Raw genomic sequence first — 10577 nt, 5'->3', positions numbered from 1 at the left:
TTTAAAAACACCATGGACTCAGTCCAGCCTTCCATATCTTGTTAGACTTGTCTCACTCCATTTTCCTCTTCACTCCCTATTTAGCACCAGGTGGCTGCTAAAAATATTCTTTGAGGGGGCTAAGCCCACCCCCAACTCAGCCTGCAGCAGCACCTGTCCCGTGGGGCTTGGCCCAGCTCCTCACTCCAGCCTGTTGGCTCTTGCTGCTTGGAGATTCAGAGGCTCTCGCTACAGTGTCACTTGACGCATGCATCAATGCACAAGTGGGGCCCTTCCTCTGCGACACCCTGCCCCTTCCTGTCAGGGGGAGCAGAGGGCTGATGGGCCAAAGGAACTGATAAGGGTGTGCAGGGGCTGATGGGAGCATGGCTTAGGGGAGCAGAGGGAAGTGGAGGGGATAGTGGGGCACCATTATTATCAGAATATTTATGAACATGATATTTTTTCTGAAGAGAAACCCCCCTCCCCCGCTTCATGGAGCACTCAAGAAGAGGAACCCCTTCTGAGTCCCCACCCCATGGAGTCCCCCCCCACCATAGAGCAGTGAGGAAGGGGACCTCCCATCTCATGGAACTGCCCCCCCAACCCCATGGAACAGTCAGGAAGAAGAGGACTGCCCCTCATACTGGGGACAGACACGACCTATCTTAGGGTATGTCTACACTGCAAAAAACACCCGAGTCAGCTGACTTGGTTGCAGGGGGCTCAGGCTAAAGGGCTGTATAATTGCAATCAAGATGTGGGGTCCCAGAGCCCAGGTTCCAGCTCGAGCCCAAACATCTGCACCACAATTATACAGCCCCTTAGTGCAAGCCCAAGTCAGCTGACACGGGCCAGCTGCGGGTTTTTAATTGTACTGTAGATGTACCCTGGGAGCTCAACAGGCTCTTATTGGCCCTTCCTTCAGGCTCTCCAGGACGATGAACAGTGCTCACTTCATGAGCAGCTATTCAACATTTTATTTTGTTCTCATTACTTAATGTGCACATTACTTAATGTGTAGCCCAACCTTATTTACTGCACACTATTCAAACTCTGCTCCAAAGACAGAATTATTAATTTCTTCATGGACTTTCCTATCGTGCTCATCATTGTAAAATCTGAGTACCTTTCCCAGAAGAGCTCTGTGAAAGCTCAAAAGCTTGTCTCTCTCACCAACAGAAGTTGGTCCAATAAAAGATATTGCATCGCCCAGCTTGTCTCAAACATTAACTAATTTTTCATCATAATACCCCGGTGAGATAAGGGGTGGTGATATTCCCACTGTGCCAATGGGGAGTTGAGGCCTAGAAAGGTTAAGGTCAAAAGAATTCAAGCTAACTTTGAATTTCCAATGTGAGATTACTAGGACCTGATTTTTCGGAGTACTTACTGTTATATAGCACTTCTTATACTTCACAGGCAGTTGTAAATGCTCAGCACTTCTGCACTTCCCCAGGGTCTCAAGTCAGGTATTCAGAAAATGAGGAAAATTAGTGACACCTCTGACAAGTTTGGTTTAAGTGACTTGCCAGCATCACACAGGGAACTCTGTGGCAGAAGCAGGGATGGAATCCAGTTTTCCAGGGCAGTGTTCAACTGTCTTAACCATGAGGCGCTCCATTCCCTTCTTGCAACCCCCTGTCTTATTCACTACACACCGTCTAACTTCTGCAACAAATGAAGTAGGAGTTCTACAAACAATAGCCTCCTTCACTACATAACCCTGATTTGTCCCCAGAGCAGGTCCAGCCACTTCCAGCCCTAAGTGTCTCTTCCTTGGCTCCTCATCCAATCTCAGTTCCCCCCACCCTCTCCCTAGCTCCTTATCCCCATCTTTTTGCCCAGCCAATCCGAGTTCTCTCTCCATAACCCAGCTCCTGGTCAGCTCTCTCTCTCTTTCCCTTGTTTTCTCAACACAGGTTCCTAGTCCCAGTCTCCTTGTCCAGCCAGTTCCAGTCTCCCCTAGGCCCAGTCTACCTCCCTCCTCCCAGTCAGTTTCTTTCTCTTGCAATCCCAGTGTCACTGGACTTCTTGTTCTAATCTACTAATTTCCCATCCTCTGGTCCAGCTTTTACCTCCTCTACATTTGAATCAGATAGTTTCCTCTTCCATGTTGCCTGACTGCCACAGGATGATCATTTAGATGATTGGAGAGGCAGAGTTCCAGGGCCTGTCCCCAACCTAGCCTGGAGAAGCTATTACAGGGATAGGCCTTCTGAACCTCTGTAGCTCTGGGCTGGAGCATGTTCAGCCACTCTGTGGAGATGGTGCCTGTGCAGTCTGGTCACTGTAGGAGCTGTGAAGGGGTGGGGAATGCTCTGTGAGTATGAAAACTTCAGAGATTTTAGCTGTTAAGCTCTAGCAAGTCTCTACTCTGCATGTGAAACTGCAGTTTCAAAGACTTATAGCTTGGCCAAATTTGGGCACACTGTCATAGACCTGGAAAAAGGCACATCCCGGCCACAAAGACCACTCATCCCTGCCCAATTTCAACTCCCCGGTACAAAGCCTGGGGGCACTAGAGCATATCAAAGAAAAAGATTGACAGAATTTTTTAACCTGGGCAAAATAACATACTTTCCCTAGCCTTGTTCTCAGAAATGGCTGAACCATTTGAGCTAAACATTTCCAAAAATGTTCAGCCTGAGGCATACCTAGCATGGGCAATTTCAGACCAAATGGCTAAAGTTTGGCAAAGGGCAACTGAAAACAGGGACTTATAATGGGAAATGTCGGGCAACCTTAATAATAAGTAGTGCTACCAGCCATACTGTAATTAGATCACAATAAACACTTGTCTTTATTTAGTATACTTATTTCCATGACCCTAGTGTTGAGTTAACAAAAAGCATTTATCTTCCTCTGTATTGGTAGCTTGTCTGAGGAGACGTATTATTTGCTTATCTTTTCTAATAGTTAATGTTTACATCATCCTGATAGTGATGATTTTTTCAACAGCCTGTAAAGTAGAGTCAGACTCAAATGTGCAACAGCTGAACTAGTGGGATTCATGTGGAATGGATCACTAATGCACTGGAACTGCAGGTTGCTCTGACTTTTGATGAGGAACTAACTACTGGGTAGGTACTTAAAGCTTCTGTATCTTACATTTTGAACAGAATTAGTTTCTAGTCTGGTAGCTGAGAGAAGAATTTTGTTTCAAAGCTGTGTATTCTGTGCTAAAGACTTAATCAGATCAGTTATTCTACAACGAATATTGGGTTTGACACAATGACGCATTGACAGAAATACGACCTCTGTAGTAGTGGAAAAGATCAGCAAGAAAAGCCAGTCACAACGGCTGAAAGGATAACACAGCTAATAGTTACAATTCTGCTCCCAGGTACAGCGTTCTGAATTCAGAATAAATCCATTGCTTTCTGCAGAATTACTCCAGAGGCAGAGTGGTATAACCGAGAGCAGAATTTAGCCGAAGGTTTTACAATACTTTGGTTTGGATCATATATTGCTATTCCTTATGATTTTTCCCTTCAGTTTTTCTTTGGATTTGGGAGACGTTCCACTGTAATGAGACAGGAATGAATATTTGTCAACTTGGGATACAGACCTGCAGTCCCTGAGCACTCAGAGCTCCAACTGACCTCGCTGAGAGGTTTGGGGGCTCAAGAAATGGAGGATGATTGAGCTCTGCTTTAAGATGTGGGTGGGAGTAAAAACAAGTCTTTCACACAACGCAAATGGAACAAATGCTATGATTCTGATCATTCTCTGGAGCATCACAGAGCTTATTCCTGCTCCTGGCATTGATTTTAGTGGGATCAGGAGTGGCTCCTTGCTCATGAGTAAAAAAAAGTGCTATTCTGTGACAGAGGATGGATATTAATTAGTTAGAAACATCATCATGGCAGTGATATTGAGAATGAAATCTCTGTTTTGACATTACGCTGATGATGTCATTATGCTAGTGGATTTGGACAGCTGAGTTTTGCTTTGCTACAAAACCACTTTTTTTTTCTTTATATATTTGAAATTAATTCATTTTATTGTGCATTTAAAGAGGCTTAAATTTTCATTTTTGGGGGAAGATACATCATCACTTCCCTCAGCACAACACAACTAGAGAGAACGATACAAAATACCAGTTTCGCATGTAAATAGCTATTCCCAAGCCTTATGCTTGGGAGAAAAAATATCTGTTTACATTAGAGTAACTGAATATACTGTGGGAAAAAATGTAGAGGTCAATCACTTACTGCTCTAAATTACCCTGGTGTAAATCTGGAGTAGCTCCAAATTAACTTCAGTGAAGTTACTCCAGATTTACATCAATATACTTTAGAGCCGTATTTGGCACAACCTCTTCTCATTTTATTCCTGTGATTAAACCTTTACTTTGGGAAACAGTGTTTAAATGACAAATCTAGCTCGGTCTCCCACATAGCCCCCAATATGTTAAAATTAACATGATTAACTACATTAAATCATATGAATCAAGGTCAAAATTGGAGTACATTTGTTTTTTGTCCACTTCCATTTTCTTCTGAGGGTTGTAGATATGGGTGGGTAAACCTCATGAAATTTAAGGTTTTGTAAACCTATTTGGGAGCCTCTCAAGATTTACAAAATTAATTTGCAATTTTTTTTTCTAATTTCACACCCAGTTTTTCTCCAAGGGGGAGTCAGTTTTAAGAATGTATTCTAGGTAAAGGGAAATCTGTGCTTTGTATGAGGGATAAAATATCCCTGACCCCAAGACAGGTAGCTTAACTTAAGTGATACCCTGTATATGGTAGGACTATTGGCCAATGGAGTTTGAAGCCAATGGAGTTACATCAGGGATCAGTTTGGCCCTGTCTTTTATTTTTCATTATGACTTTTTCTCATTCCCCTCCCTGATCCTTTCCCACAGTCTTTCCTAAGGCCAAAAGCCCAAATTTGGTTTCAAGCTGAATTTTTGAACACGATGTTGCAGTAAGTTTGAAATTAGGCAAAACAAGTTTGCCCATTCCTAATTGTGCTGTTTTCCATTAAAATCATCCCTTATGTTTAAAAAGTCTATTTCTCCACACATGCAAAACCTAATTGTTTCATGTGACCTGAGATTCCCTAGGCATTTGTGTCTTTTTCTGCTAATTAATTTCCTTTCCAAAAAACCTGACGACTGAACAGTCATGGCACTGTAAGTATAAGTCTCACAGAGAAGAAAGAAACAGCAATACCCCTTCAGGTACACTTTTATTCTGAGTTTAAAAAAAAAAACAATAATGTTATGTTGTGTGATTGTGATTTAGGATACCTACCTCAAAGAGCTGTTGAACAGTTATTCTATGTGAGTGCTTTGAGATCCTCTGATAAAAGAAGCTAAGTATTCTTCTCACAAGTACTATAAATATTAACAGTGAGCATATCAGTTTGAATCTAAACTTGTAAAAGCAGCATGAAAATTTACTCTTTTTTTTTATTTCCACTAGTAGAAATAAAAATCTCACTGTGTGTTTCTAGTGCCACTCTAATATTATTGAACCTATTCTTGGAGCTGATGCTCAGGGAACCCAGAAGGAGCAGTAGAGAACATTCTCTCATGTTGCCCGGTAGCTCCATGGGAATATCAGATACTGTATATTTTTGGATCCTTTCTCAAACCAAAGCTGTTTACGTTCTTAAGCTGGCAAAGAAATGGTACCAGCCCTTTGGGAATGACCAGTAAGGTCAAACAAACTGTAAAGATTAATAAAAATTGAACCATTTGCAAAAAGTCTTAAGAGGATGAAGTCCTCTTTGTTTCACACAGTAGGAAAAAAATCACTACTAAAGTGCATTCTTTGGCTCAGATGCTGCTCTGCTGCAAGGAAGAGCTTGACACAGCTCCAGGAAGGGAGTGTTCAAACCTGACTTTAAGCAACATTTATGCCCTACTGATCCTGGTGCTGGTCCAGTCCCTGTTTCAAGTTGGAGCAGCCTCTCTAATTTGCAACAGCAGCCAGCTACCCCAAGGGGCAATTTCATCTGCGGTTTACTGGTGTATAACGATGTCCTGGCCACACTCGCTGTCCTGGTGGACAGGAAGGAGACAATGCAACAGCCACTATACAGGCTCTATGCCCCTCATTGATGCCTTGTGTAAGGGGAATCCTACACTGGCTGGTTACACTGGTTTAAGGACAATTTTGCATCATGGGGGTGACCCAAAGGTGGCCAAGCAACTTGAAAATTTAATGCTAAAGTGTCCATGTACTGCTTTACATTAATTCACACCTTCCTTGATGTTGAAGTTGAGTTAATTTACAATCATTTCACAAAATACACTGTTAAACACCCTTCTCAGCCCTGCTTTAACTTGCACCTCCCTAGAAAGCCTTTGCATGTGAGTTAGACTTATTACACATCAGCAGAGTGAGTCTAAATAAAGTTACTGTAAAGAAAACTAGGTTATACCACTCGGATACATCACTTCTCAATTTGGTCCTCAATCTTCCTATTTCCCACAGGATTTCTTTGCTAATTTATTGGATACTCAATAAGTAGCAATGCAAGATTGTGCCTTTGGCTATGCACTTTGACCATAAGAGTGGAGTGCATTTGGAGTGTAAACTGTTTAGAGTTGGGTATATGTGCTTATCTTGATTTGTCCATTATAAATTGCTGGGGTAGCCTCTGAGACCTTATTTACTTGATTCCCAAGAACTCAGCTCAACTCCAAACTGTTCACTGAGCTTTCTTCATTGGCATACAATCAAACTATCAGGCTTAAATGTAGGGGGTGGGTACAGAGCATACTACATAGTTACAGAGCAAACCTCTTCTTTTATATACATTTACACATTACATTGTATGTACTATACATTGCATCACACATTTTGGGATTGGCTTGGTTACTTTGCAGGAACCAATTCTTGTATAGCATGCTTTAGCTATGTACCACCTATTACCTAAGCTAGTTCAGACATTCTGTCTCTTAGTTTACTGACCCATTTACCTCCCTAATCTTATCTCCCAAGAAATGAGGCCTTACCTATGACCATTTACTCATGTAAAAGCAGGCCTACATAAATAAGTACTTGGAAGTTGGAGTGTCTTGGTTGTGGATGGAAGAGTAAATATGCCAATAAAGAAACCTTGGCCCTTCAGCTCATGCCAGGTGACCAGAGGGAGATGGGAGAGGCCACTGCAGCTAGGCAGTTCCTCTGTGTGTGTGTGTGTATGTGTTGCTTAATTTGTAATAAAAGAGGTGCCAAGGTTCAAGCAATTATGTTCTGGGGCTCAAGAAATTTTTTTATTTTCATAAGTGATGCAGCAAGCCCAGAGATGCCGGGGCTATGAATTGCCAAGCCTAGAGGCGCCAGGGCTCAGCCCTTGGCAAGTCCTGGCACAAATTAAGGTAGGTAGGTAGGGGTGTGTGTGTGTGTGAGAGAGAGAGCAAGAGAGCACAACTCTGACACGTAACTAAGTCAGCATGTTGAACTCACGTGTGTGTGTGTGTGAGACAGAGAGCACAACTCTGACACGGAACTAAGTCAGCATGCTGAACTCACTGCCAGACTACCTTGTAACCAATATGTTTGAAAGGGTGTAAGTAAACACAGACTTTGCCCTATTATCTGTAAAATCTAGCTTTATATAATATATATAAATCAATATGGTAAGTTACCGAGGGTGGTATTCACAAAGTTACTTCAGCACCTAGCTCCCATAGATTTCAGTGGAAGTTTGCCACCTATGTACTTCTGTGAATCCCACCCCACGATTATTAAAAAGAGACTGAGCTATTGGGCATTAATTTAGACCCCTGTGCATACAAAGTAATGCATCAGTTGACCTATAAACATGGGGGATATTTTGCTACAAACAGTACTTTCTCTAATAGTGGAATAATGAAGGAGTAGCTAATTGTGTTTGTCCTGGAAAGGACAAACACTTCACTTTGCATTTGACAAAATCAGCTAGGGCCACCATATGTTACATCAGGGGCGTTCAACGTAATGCTATATCATTGATGTTCAGCAACATCACAATTTTAAAGGAATACTGTGACATTTCTATTGGGAAACAGGAAATTGTTGCTTCTCAACAGTAGACGTTATACCTCCAGTAATAGGTGGTTAGGTATTTATATTAAATGCATTTCTAGTAGCTGCTTTTAGCAAGTAGATATTAGCTGATTAGGCTGCTGGATTCAATCTGTTTGTTCAGTAGAGTAAGCAGAGCTAGGCTGATAAATGTACATGATATCAGTCTTTGTACACAATGAGCCTTTTAAAGGAGATATTTTGTGTTACCTTTCTAGAAGTTTGGGTAAAGGTGACTACATACATGGTTTTGTTCCACTCTTAGACAATCTTGTGATGCTCATAATATGTCCATAACATTTATTAAACAAGTAAACCTCCTTTAAAGGAACTCAATTTACCTATAAACATTGCCCTTTAAACAAATAAGTGTCAGAATCATACAACTATTCTTAAGTGGGCTGACGAAATAAATGGTTTGCTTGAAACACTATTAATGTTAGCAATGGTTTCCTAGAAATGGCTGAGGGCTGTATTCATTAACAACTAGGGTCCTCAAGCAGTAGCCCGGTGGCCTCTGTGGGCTTCTTTGGCTGTGTAGCAGGGGTCTATGCCCTGAGAATTATGGTCCCCACAACTGTCATGACAGCAAGGAGCAGGCTAGGCTGTCTCTTGAGGCCGTCTTTAAAAGTAAAGAATGCTGCTAGAACAAGCAAACAGCAAATGAGGATCAAGAGTACAAGTCCTGGAAGGTGGGGAGAAAGGTAGGAGGCCAGGCCTTTAACAATATATATTTCATATTTTCAGTCTCATAGAATTTAGACTGCATGAGCCCAAATGTCCTTCTGTGATCACAGAAGAAATGTGCTCCTGCTCTCCATGCTGAAATCTTCCATATGTAGCCCTTGTTTCAATTGTTATGGTCCCTCCCTCATGTGCTTTGGTTGTTCGTTGTTGCTCTGGCAGAAAGTCACATGCCTGATATTTGTTACATTTTACTATTTTGAATGGATTGTGCTATTCTTAAAAAGAAGGATCCACTAAGATTTTTCAAGATGGCACCATTTTCATGGTAGGTCAGATGTTTAGATGAACCAGTTTCATTTTCAAAGGCAATATCAAGGTTATTAATATTTTATATAAGGAAGAAAACAAATGGAAAATACACCATAATTATATTTACCAAAGAGTCCCTGAATCTAAATACAAATGTACAGGCTACTGTTTCATTTTTTACAGTAATATTTTTCTGAACATTAAAAAATATATACCTTACAAAAATTAAAACTAGTTTTCAAGGTTTGTTATGTATTAAATGCCCTTATAAAACAGATGCAAATGCAATCAAGTGTTACTTTTAAATATGAAGCAGCAATCCAGGAATGAAATTTGTGTCTTCAGGTAAGCATTAGAGCTGAGTGAGTACTGGGAAAACGTTTGAGAATATTTGTCTGGTTTATTTTTCATGGTTTGCTCCTCTTTTGTGTTTGCCTTGTGAAAATATTTTAGGAAATGAATTTCCTAATGTTCACAAAAACAGTGAGTGGTAAGTGAATGTTTTAGAACAGTAATAGAAAGTGACTTCTGAATTAGTAATCTTGCATAACGACATCAGAAAATGGTTTTATAAGAGTTACTCAGCCAATCAGGAAATAGAAGTAATACATGTGACCCCTATCTCCAATCAAGATAGCTTGAAATTCAAGCATTGAATGTTTTCAACTAAACGTTTGCAAACAAAGTACGGACTAAAACTTATTCACAGAAATGGTTCAGGAGATAATGTCAAATGATGAATAAATCCGAGAAAATCACAATACTTTCACGGACACTTTTTGATCAGAAAATGAGGTGATTTTTTGCCTTGCAAATTACTTGTAAATTATTTGCCCAGGTCTAGTAATCAGTAAAGGTCAAATCTGAAGATGAGCCTGAATCAGAATCTTTGAACTTTGTGGATTTGAGTTTCACAGCTAGATGAAAATTTTACCTCTCTAGCTCGTGTCAAATGTGTCTTATCCTGAGTGGAATCATTTCTGGGTCCAACTCCAAAGAAAATTTTAATCAGACTATAGTCTTACCCCCAGTTTATATGCAATGAGGTTCTGACACTTGGAAAATGAGGCTATACTTAAAAAAAATTGAAGTTATATTTCAGGGCATAAAATCATCACATGATGGTCATTTATCCACGGAAATCCCCTTCCTCTCCATAATTACTATTCCAATTATATAGAAGACAAAATCTGTAAATAGTGCTCTCTAATAGCAAACTAAAGGTGGCAAGGATCACAAATGCATTGAACGGTAGAGTTGAAATACAGTAGAATTGTAATACATTGGAAGAATGGGGTGAAATCAATAACATGATATGTTCAGCAAAGAGTATTGTTTGTTCAGGTATGAAGGAATAATTAAAAGGCAAAAAAAAGTTCATTAACACAGAGTAAGGTTGTCCAGTGACAACTTACGTTGCCCAGAATGTCAAGTTCAGTAAAACTCAAACGTCTGAAAAGGGTTGAGTCCCCTGATGTGTGTTAGAAAAGGAAAGAGGCGCCTATGTACCTTGCGGTTCCAGTCTGCATCATTTCAATACAGAATTGTGTAGATAGGAGGGCACTGAGAACT

This window comes from Lepidochelys kempii, chromosome 3 (assembly GCF_965140285.1).
Source record: "Lepidochelys kempii isolate rLepKem1 chromosome 3, rLepKem1.hap1, whole genome shotgun sequence".
Lineage (NCBI taxonomy): Eukaryota > Metazoa > Chordata > Testudines > Cheloniidae > Lepidochelys > Lepidochelys kempii.
The sequence above is the reverse complement of the archived record's forward strand: the minus strand, read 5'-3'. Positions refer to the sequence as shown.